Here is a 6,040-nt window from a genome sequence, read left to right on the forward strand (position 1 = left end):
ACTACGCACTAAAGATACCATGGTCAAAGATGGAGGCATATTAAAGATAAAGTCCACAATACGGCTCGACCCTATCTGGACATGCATATCCTTTTTTTCTTCTTTCTTATTTTTATTTTTTCAGGTTCCTTACAACCCACATCACCTTTTGACGGTACCAAGGGCCCTTTTTCCAGGCCCCTCATGAAAACCCGATCGTTGATCCTTTCGAAGGATAATACACCAAGGAGAAAAGCAGCGTGGACGTGCGGTGGAGTATATGAAGGATCTTTAAAGATCACCTCTTCCTTTTTTAGGACCCGTACACAGCTTTCCCTTGTGCTGGGCATGTAAAATAGCCTCGATGCTTATCACATTATTTGTACAAATACGTTTTGACGTATCAATCAGACTATAATCGAAACAGTTCTTTCGCCCAACCTATTCGGTACTGGCTATTTCCTAATCTGTCTTCCCTCTTTTTGTCCAATTTCCATGTACACCTTGGTACGACTTAAATCGCCAGGGGCTCCATTCAGCCACACACATAAAATAAGTCCGGACACTTTTATAGTACAATTCGGCGTCATGAATATCGCATTATATGCATCAGCTCCGAATCATGTCTTTGGTCAATAGTTGGGTTGCTCGGCTCTCGTGGTTACTGCCTTACGTTCCGCTCGTTCGGCTAAGGTAGTAAAGGGAGAACTACTGCGATTGTGTTTCTGGTTCATCCGGATAAACACCTCAGTAGAGAAAGCCGAGAACTGACCGTCGTGGTGCGGCGAGAGCTGGTCAGCTATTCAGTGACTAATTATAAATCTCTTGCGATTTTTTCCGCATTACGTGAAGGACCGGTTTTCACCCGGTCAGGCATCTACAACACCCAAATTCGGATAATCGAATAATACCAGGGGCTGCGCCTACAATCTCATTGTCAAACTCCTATGGCTAAGTGAGAGTGATAAAGCCACATAGTCTGATTGCCTGGTTCGTTGCACTAACACCTCCTTCAAGGACCAAATCGTTGGGTTAAGTGTGTTCAGGTGCTATTCCGAACACCCCCGTACTACCTACGTGGGGGCTGAAGCCGACGACTGGCCAACTCTCAAATACCGTAAACGGCCGCATAGGAGGATAAGAATTTGAGGTAAAACAAGCAACATCTTATACATAAGCCTTGTTTCATAATACAAAGTTCGGGCAGCACAGATACATTCATTCAAAAATAATGTCCTTCGAACACTGGCCCTCTACAATGCGGGATCCTTCCAAGATGTCATCAAAATACCACTCCGGCGTACGATGCTCCTTGCCTGCGGACGGTCCCTCGGTTGCAAGCTTGACGGCATTCATCTTCGCCCACAGCACCTTGACATGGGCGAAGGCCATCCGGGCACCTTCGATGCAGACCGATCGCTTTATGGCATCAAGCCGGGAGCAGGCACTGACTAGCCGCTTCACGAGCCCGAAATAACTGCTGGGTATGGGTTCGGCTAGCCAAAGACGGACTATAACATCCTTCATGGCCAATTCGGCCACCCTATGTAGTTCGGTCAGCTATTTCAGCTGATCACTTAAGGGCACTGGATGCTCTGGCGCAAGGTACTGCAACCAGAACAGCTTCTCCATCGAGCTCCCCTCTTCGGCTCGGAAGAACTCCGCAGCATCAACAATACTCCGGGGTAGATCCAAAAACGCTCTTGGAGAACTCCAAACGCGGGTCAGTAAGATTGACTTTCTCCTCACAAATTTGCTCTGCATATTAAAGGCCTTACCCGCCGCGATCTGCTTAGCCTCTTGGATCTCCCGGCGGGTGCCTTGGGCTTCAACCTGGGCTTCCTTCGCGCTTTGAAGGGCCTTAGCAAGTTCAGAATCTTGATCCGAAATCTTGCGCTCCAAGGATTCACATTTGCTTATGGCATCCTTGAGCTATTGTGGACTTCCTCCACCCTTGATTCATGTTTTACGCGGGCGACTCGTTCCTCCTCCACCTCTTTCTTGGCCTCGGCCAGTGCACTCTTGAGGGTCTCGACCTCAGATGCGTCAGCTATGAGCATAATCATAAAACTCATTCAGATAACAAATCAGAGTTGATATCATTTCAGATGTGTTTCGGTATCACATACCTTGCCTTTCCCCTAATTTCCGCTTCAGTTCAGACACTTCGGCGGCATGGGAAGCTGCCGACAACATCGCAGCCTGTTTGTTCAAATAGATATGTATGTCAATCTCCTGCGAGAGCTATTCGATCCTCTGTTCGGCCTTTCTTTCCGAAAACCGAACAGAGTCTCAGGGGCTACTATCTATACACAGGCATTCCTTTTATATTGCTAAAAAGTATTACATCACATACCTCAAAGCCTCTCAGAAGGCTAGTATAGGCCTTGTTCAATCCGCTTTTAGCGGACCGAACCTTTTCAACCACCGTACCCATAAGGGTACGATGTTCCTCCACAATGGAGGCACTTTGAAGCGCTTCCACCAGAGCGTCTGGCGCCTCCGGATTGACAGAGGTCGCCGGTGGAGTTGACGCGCCCCCTTCTTTCGAAGGAGGTTGCTCACCTGATTCTGGAGCCATGTGGGTCTCCGGAATGACATTTGGTTGGGGGCCAAATTGGACATGGCCCCCGTCGCCAGCCTCCATGGGGGTCGGTTCCCCCATGTTCTCGGCAGCAGAGGTATCACCCTCTGGCGCCGCCTTGACGGCTTCCCGCACCTCTCCCTGACCCGGAAGGGTCCTTCGGGACAACACTTCGGTGTTGTCCATAGTAGTGGGAGGGGAGGCCGGCGGAGGTGACTCGCTCTCCATCATGTTCAGACCCAGTGAATTCCCAAAAGATGAGGATCGCTGGGGGAGGTCACGAGCCGGACTACAGCACACAACTCAGTGTGTTAAAACCACAAGGCGAAAAGCCGGATATATATACAGTGCCCTTGAGTACTTATGATCCGGCCAGGGGCACCACTCGGGGATGTCGTCGGCGTCTGATTCAGAATCATCCGTAAGGGAGATTCTCCCTTTCTTGGACGCCTCCGCCTCTAGATCCACGGAAGCCCCCCTTTTCTTCTTTCCCCCCTTAAGGGGAGAATTGCTCTCTTCCTCCTCCTCTTCATCGTCGTCATGAGAGGAGAGAGTTTCGGTATCTTCGGACACTACGTCCGAAGCGCCTTTACGACGGAGGCCACCTTTGGTCTCCTCGCCCTTCTTCTTGGCCTTCTTTTCCGGTGCCTGATACGGCGCCGGAACCAGCATCCTCATTAGCAGAGGAATGGCCGGGTCTTCGGGTAGCGGCGGGTAGTGGATCCACTCCGCCTTCTTCATCCAGCCCTGTGAAGAGAACGGACGGCTCAGTATACTCCTCGGGTCTACAAATTAAGGCTATCAGAAAACTTATGGGAGTGGCTGGATGAGTGCGGTCGAGGCCGAAGTCCTCGGTCATCTTCGGCCACGACTTCTGGGCCTTGAAAAGCAGCTTCCATATGTCTTCGTGCGTTGTGCCGAAGAACCGCTGCAGGTTCCGGGGACCGGCCGGATCGAACTCCCACAGATACTAAGTCCGGCGTTGGCAGGGGAGAATCCGGCGAAAAAGCATCACCTAGATCACGCTGGCAAGACTGGTGTTCTTGTCTATCACACTCTTGACGCTCTTCTACAGTGTCATCACCTCGTCGGACGACGCCCAATCCAGGCCCTTGTTGAGCCAGGATGTGAGTCGCATTGGAGGCCCGAACTTAAACTCGGGAGGGGCGGCCCATGTGGTGTCACGAGGTTCCGTGATATAGAACCACTCCTGTTGCCATCCCTTCACGGTCTCCACAAAGGTGCCCTTGGGCCAGGTGACGTTGGGAAGCTTGCTCACCATAGCGCCGCCGCACTCTGCATGTTGGCCATCAACCACTTTTGGCTTCACATTGAAGACCTTGAGCCATAGGCCGAAGTGGGGGGATGCGGAGGAATGCCTCACACACGACGATGAACGCTGAAATGTTGAGGAAGGAATTCGGGGCTAGATCATGGAAATCTAGCCCGTAGTAAATCATGAGACCATGGGCAAAAGGATGGAGGGGAAACCCTAATCCACGAAGAAAGTGGGGGATGAATACTACCCTCTCATTGGGCTCCGGAGTGGGGATGATCTACTTTTTGACCGGAAGCCGGTGGGTGATTTTCTTGGCTAGGTACCCTGCTTCCCGGAGTTCCTTGATGTTCCCCTCCATGACGGAGGAGGCCACCCACTTGCCCATGCGCTCCCGATCCGGACATGGCTGGAGTGTTTGTTGGGGACGGAAAGGATTGAAGCTTGGGCGCTGGAGCTCGAGGGCGGATGGGCTGAGGAGGAAGAAGGTGTGGGGTGAAAAGGTGGATCCTTATCCTCTTATAAAGGCACTGAATGTCAAGCGCTCCCTCCTCGGCCTTAAAATTTGCCTACTCACAAGGGGTCGTTCGGATGGCATGGTTGGATTACCCAGGCCCTCATTGATGAGAATCCCGTAATAAGGGGGCACGATCTCTGCTTTGACAAGACGTGTCACCGGAGTTGCGTCTTGAAACGCGAAACAGGAGGTCGAAAAACGATTCGAAATAATGAAGTGGCCAGACGTAACGTCTCACTAGAAAAGCTGTCAGTAAAGGCATACCATGTTTTTTGATTAAGTATTATGCCCTTGCGGTTGTGGGTTGTAACTATTAAACAGAGCCGGATATAGTTCTTTTGATCAACTACTTTGAAGTATTCGGAGGAGGAACCCGCCTTGCAATGCCGAATACAATCTGTGCGCCGGATACATCGTCATTGAAGCCTGGTTCAGGGGCTACTGAGGGAGTCTTGGATTAGGGGGTCCCCGGGCGTCCGGGTTATGTGACATGGGCTGGACTGGTGGGCCGTGAAGATACAAGATAGAGGGCTTTTCCCCGTGTCCGGATGGGACTCTCCTTTGCATGGATGACAAGCTTGGCGTTCAGATATGAAGATTCCTTTCTCTGTAAACCGACTCTGTACAACCCTAGTTCCCTCCGGTGTCTATATAAACCAGAGGGTTTAGTCCGTAGAGGCAATCATAATCATACAGGCTAGACATCTACGGTTTAGCCATTACGATCTCGAGGTAGATCTGCTCTTGTAACCCCTATATTCATCAAAGTCAATCAAGCAGGAAGTAGGGTATTACCTCCATTAAGAGGGCCCGAACCTGGGTAAACATCGTGTCCCTTGCCTCCTGTTACCTTGGATCCTCAGACGCACAGTTCGGGACCCCCTACCCGAGATTTCCCCGTTTTGACACCGACACCCCCTTCCCTTTCCCTCTCCCTCTTCTTCCTATTCCCTCTGGTGGAGAAAGGAAAAGGGGGGGCGAATCCTACTTGGACTAGGAGTCCAGGTAGGACTCCCTCCATGGCGCGCCCCTCCTGGCCGCCGGCCTCTCTCCTCCCCCCTTTATATACATGGGCAGGGGGCACACCAAGAATTCTCTTAGCCGTGTGCGGTGCCCCCCTCCACAGTTTACTCCTCCGGTCATAGCATCATAGTGCTTAGGCGAAGCCCTGCGCGGATCACATCACCATCACCGTCACCACGCCGTCGTGCTGACGAAACTCTCCTTCGACCCTCTACTGGATCAAGAGTTCGAGGGACGTCATCAAGCTGAACGTGTGCTGAACACGAAGGTGCCGTACGTTCGGTACTTGGATCGGTTGGATCGTGAAGGCATTCGAATACATTAACTGCGTTAATCTAACGCTTCCGCTTTCGGTCTATGAGGGTATGTGGACACACTCTCCCCCTCTCGTTGCAATGCATCTCCTAGATAGATCTTGCATGAGTTCATACCAGCTTTTCCTCATCTTTCCAAAAACAAGATAGGTGGAGTTCATACCAGCTTTTCCTCATCTCAATCATTTCATCATATATCTTCATTATTGCCTTTCACTTGCACGACCGAACGGTGTGGATAATAATAATAGTGCACGTGCATTGGACTAAGCTGGAATCTGCAAACATTTATTCAAAGGAGAAGACAAGGTAATATGGGCTCTTTGTTAGATCAACAATAATGCATA

Source organism: Aegilops tauschii, chromosome 4, assembly GCF_002575655.3.
Source record: "Aegilops tauschii subsp. strangulata cultivar AL8/78 chromosome 4, Aet v6.0, whole genome shotgun sequence".
In the NCBI taxonomy this organism is placed as follows: domain Eukaryota; kingdom Viridiplantae; phylum Streptophyta; class Magnoliopsida; order Poales; family Poaceae; genus Aegilops; species Aegilops tauschii.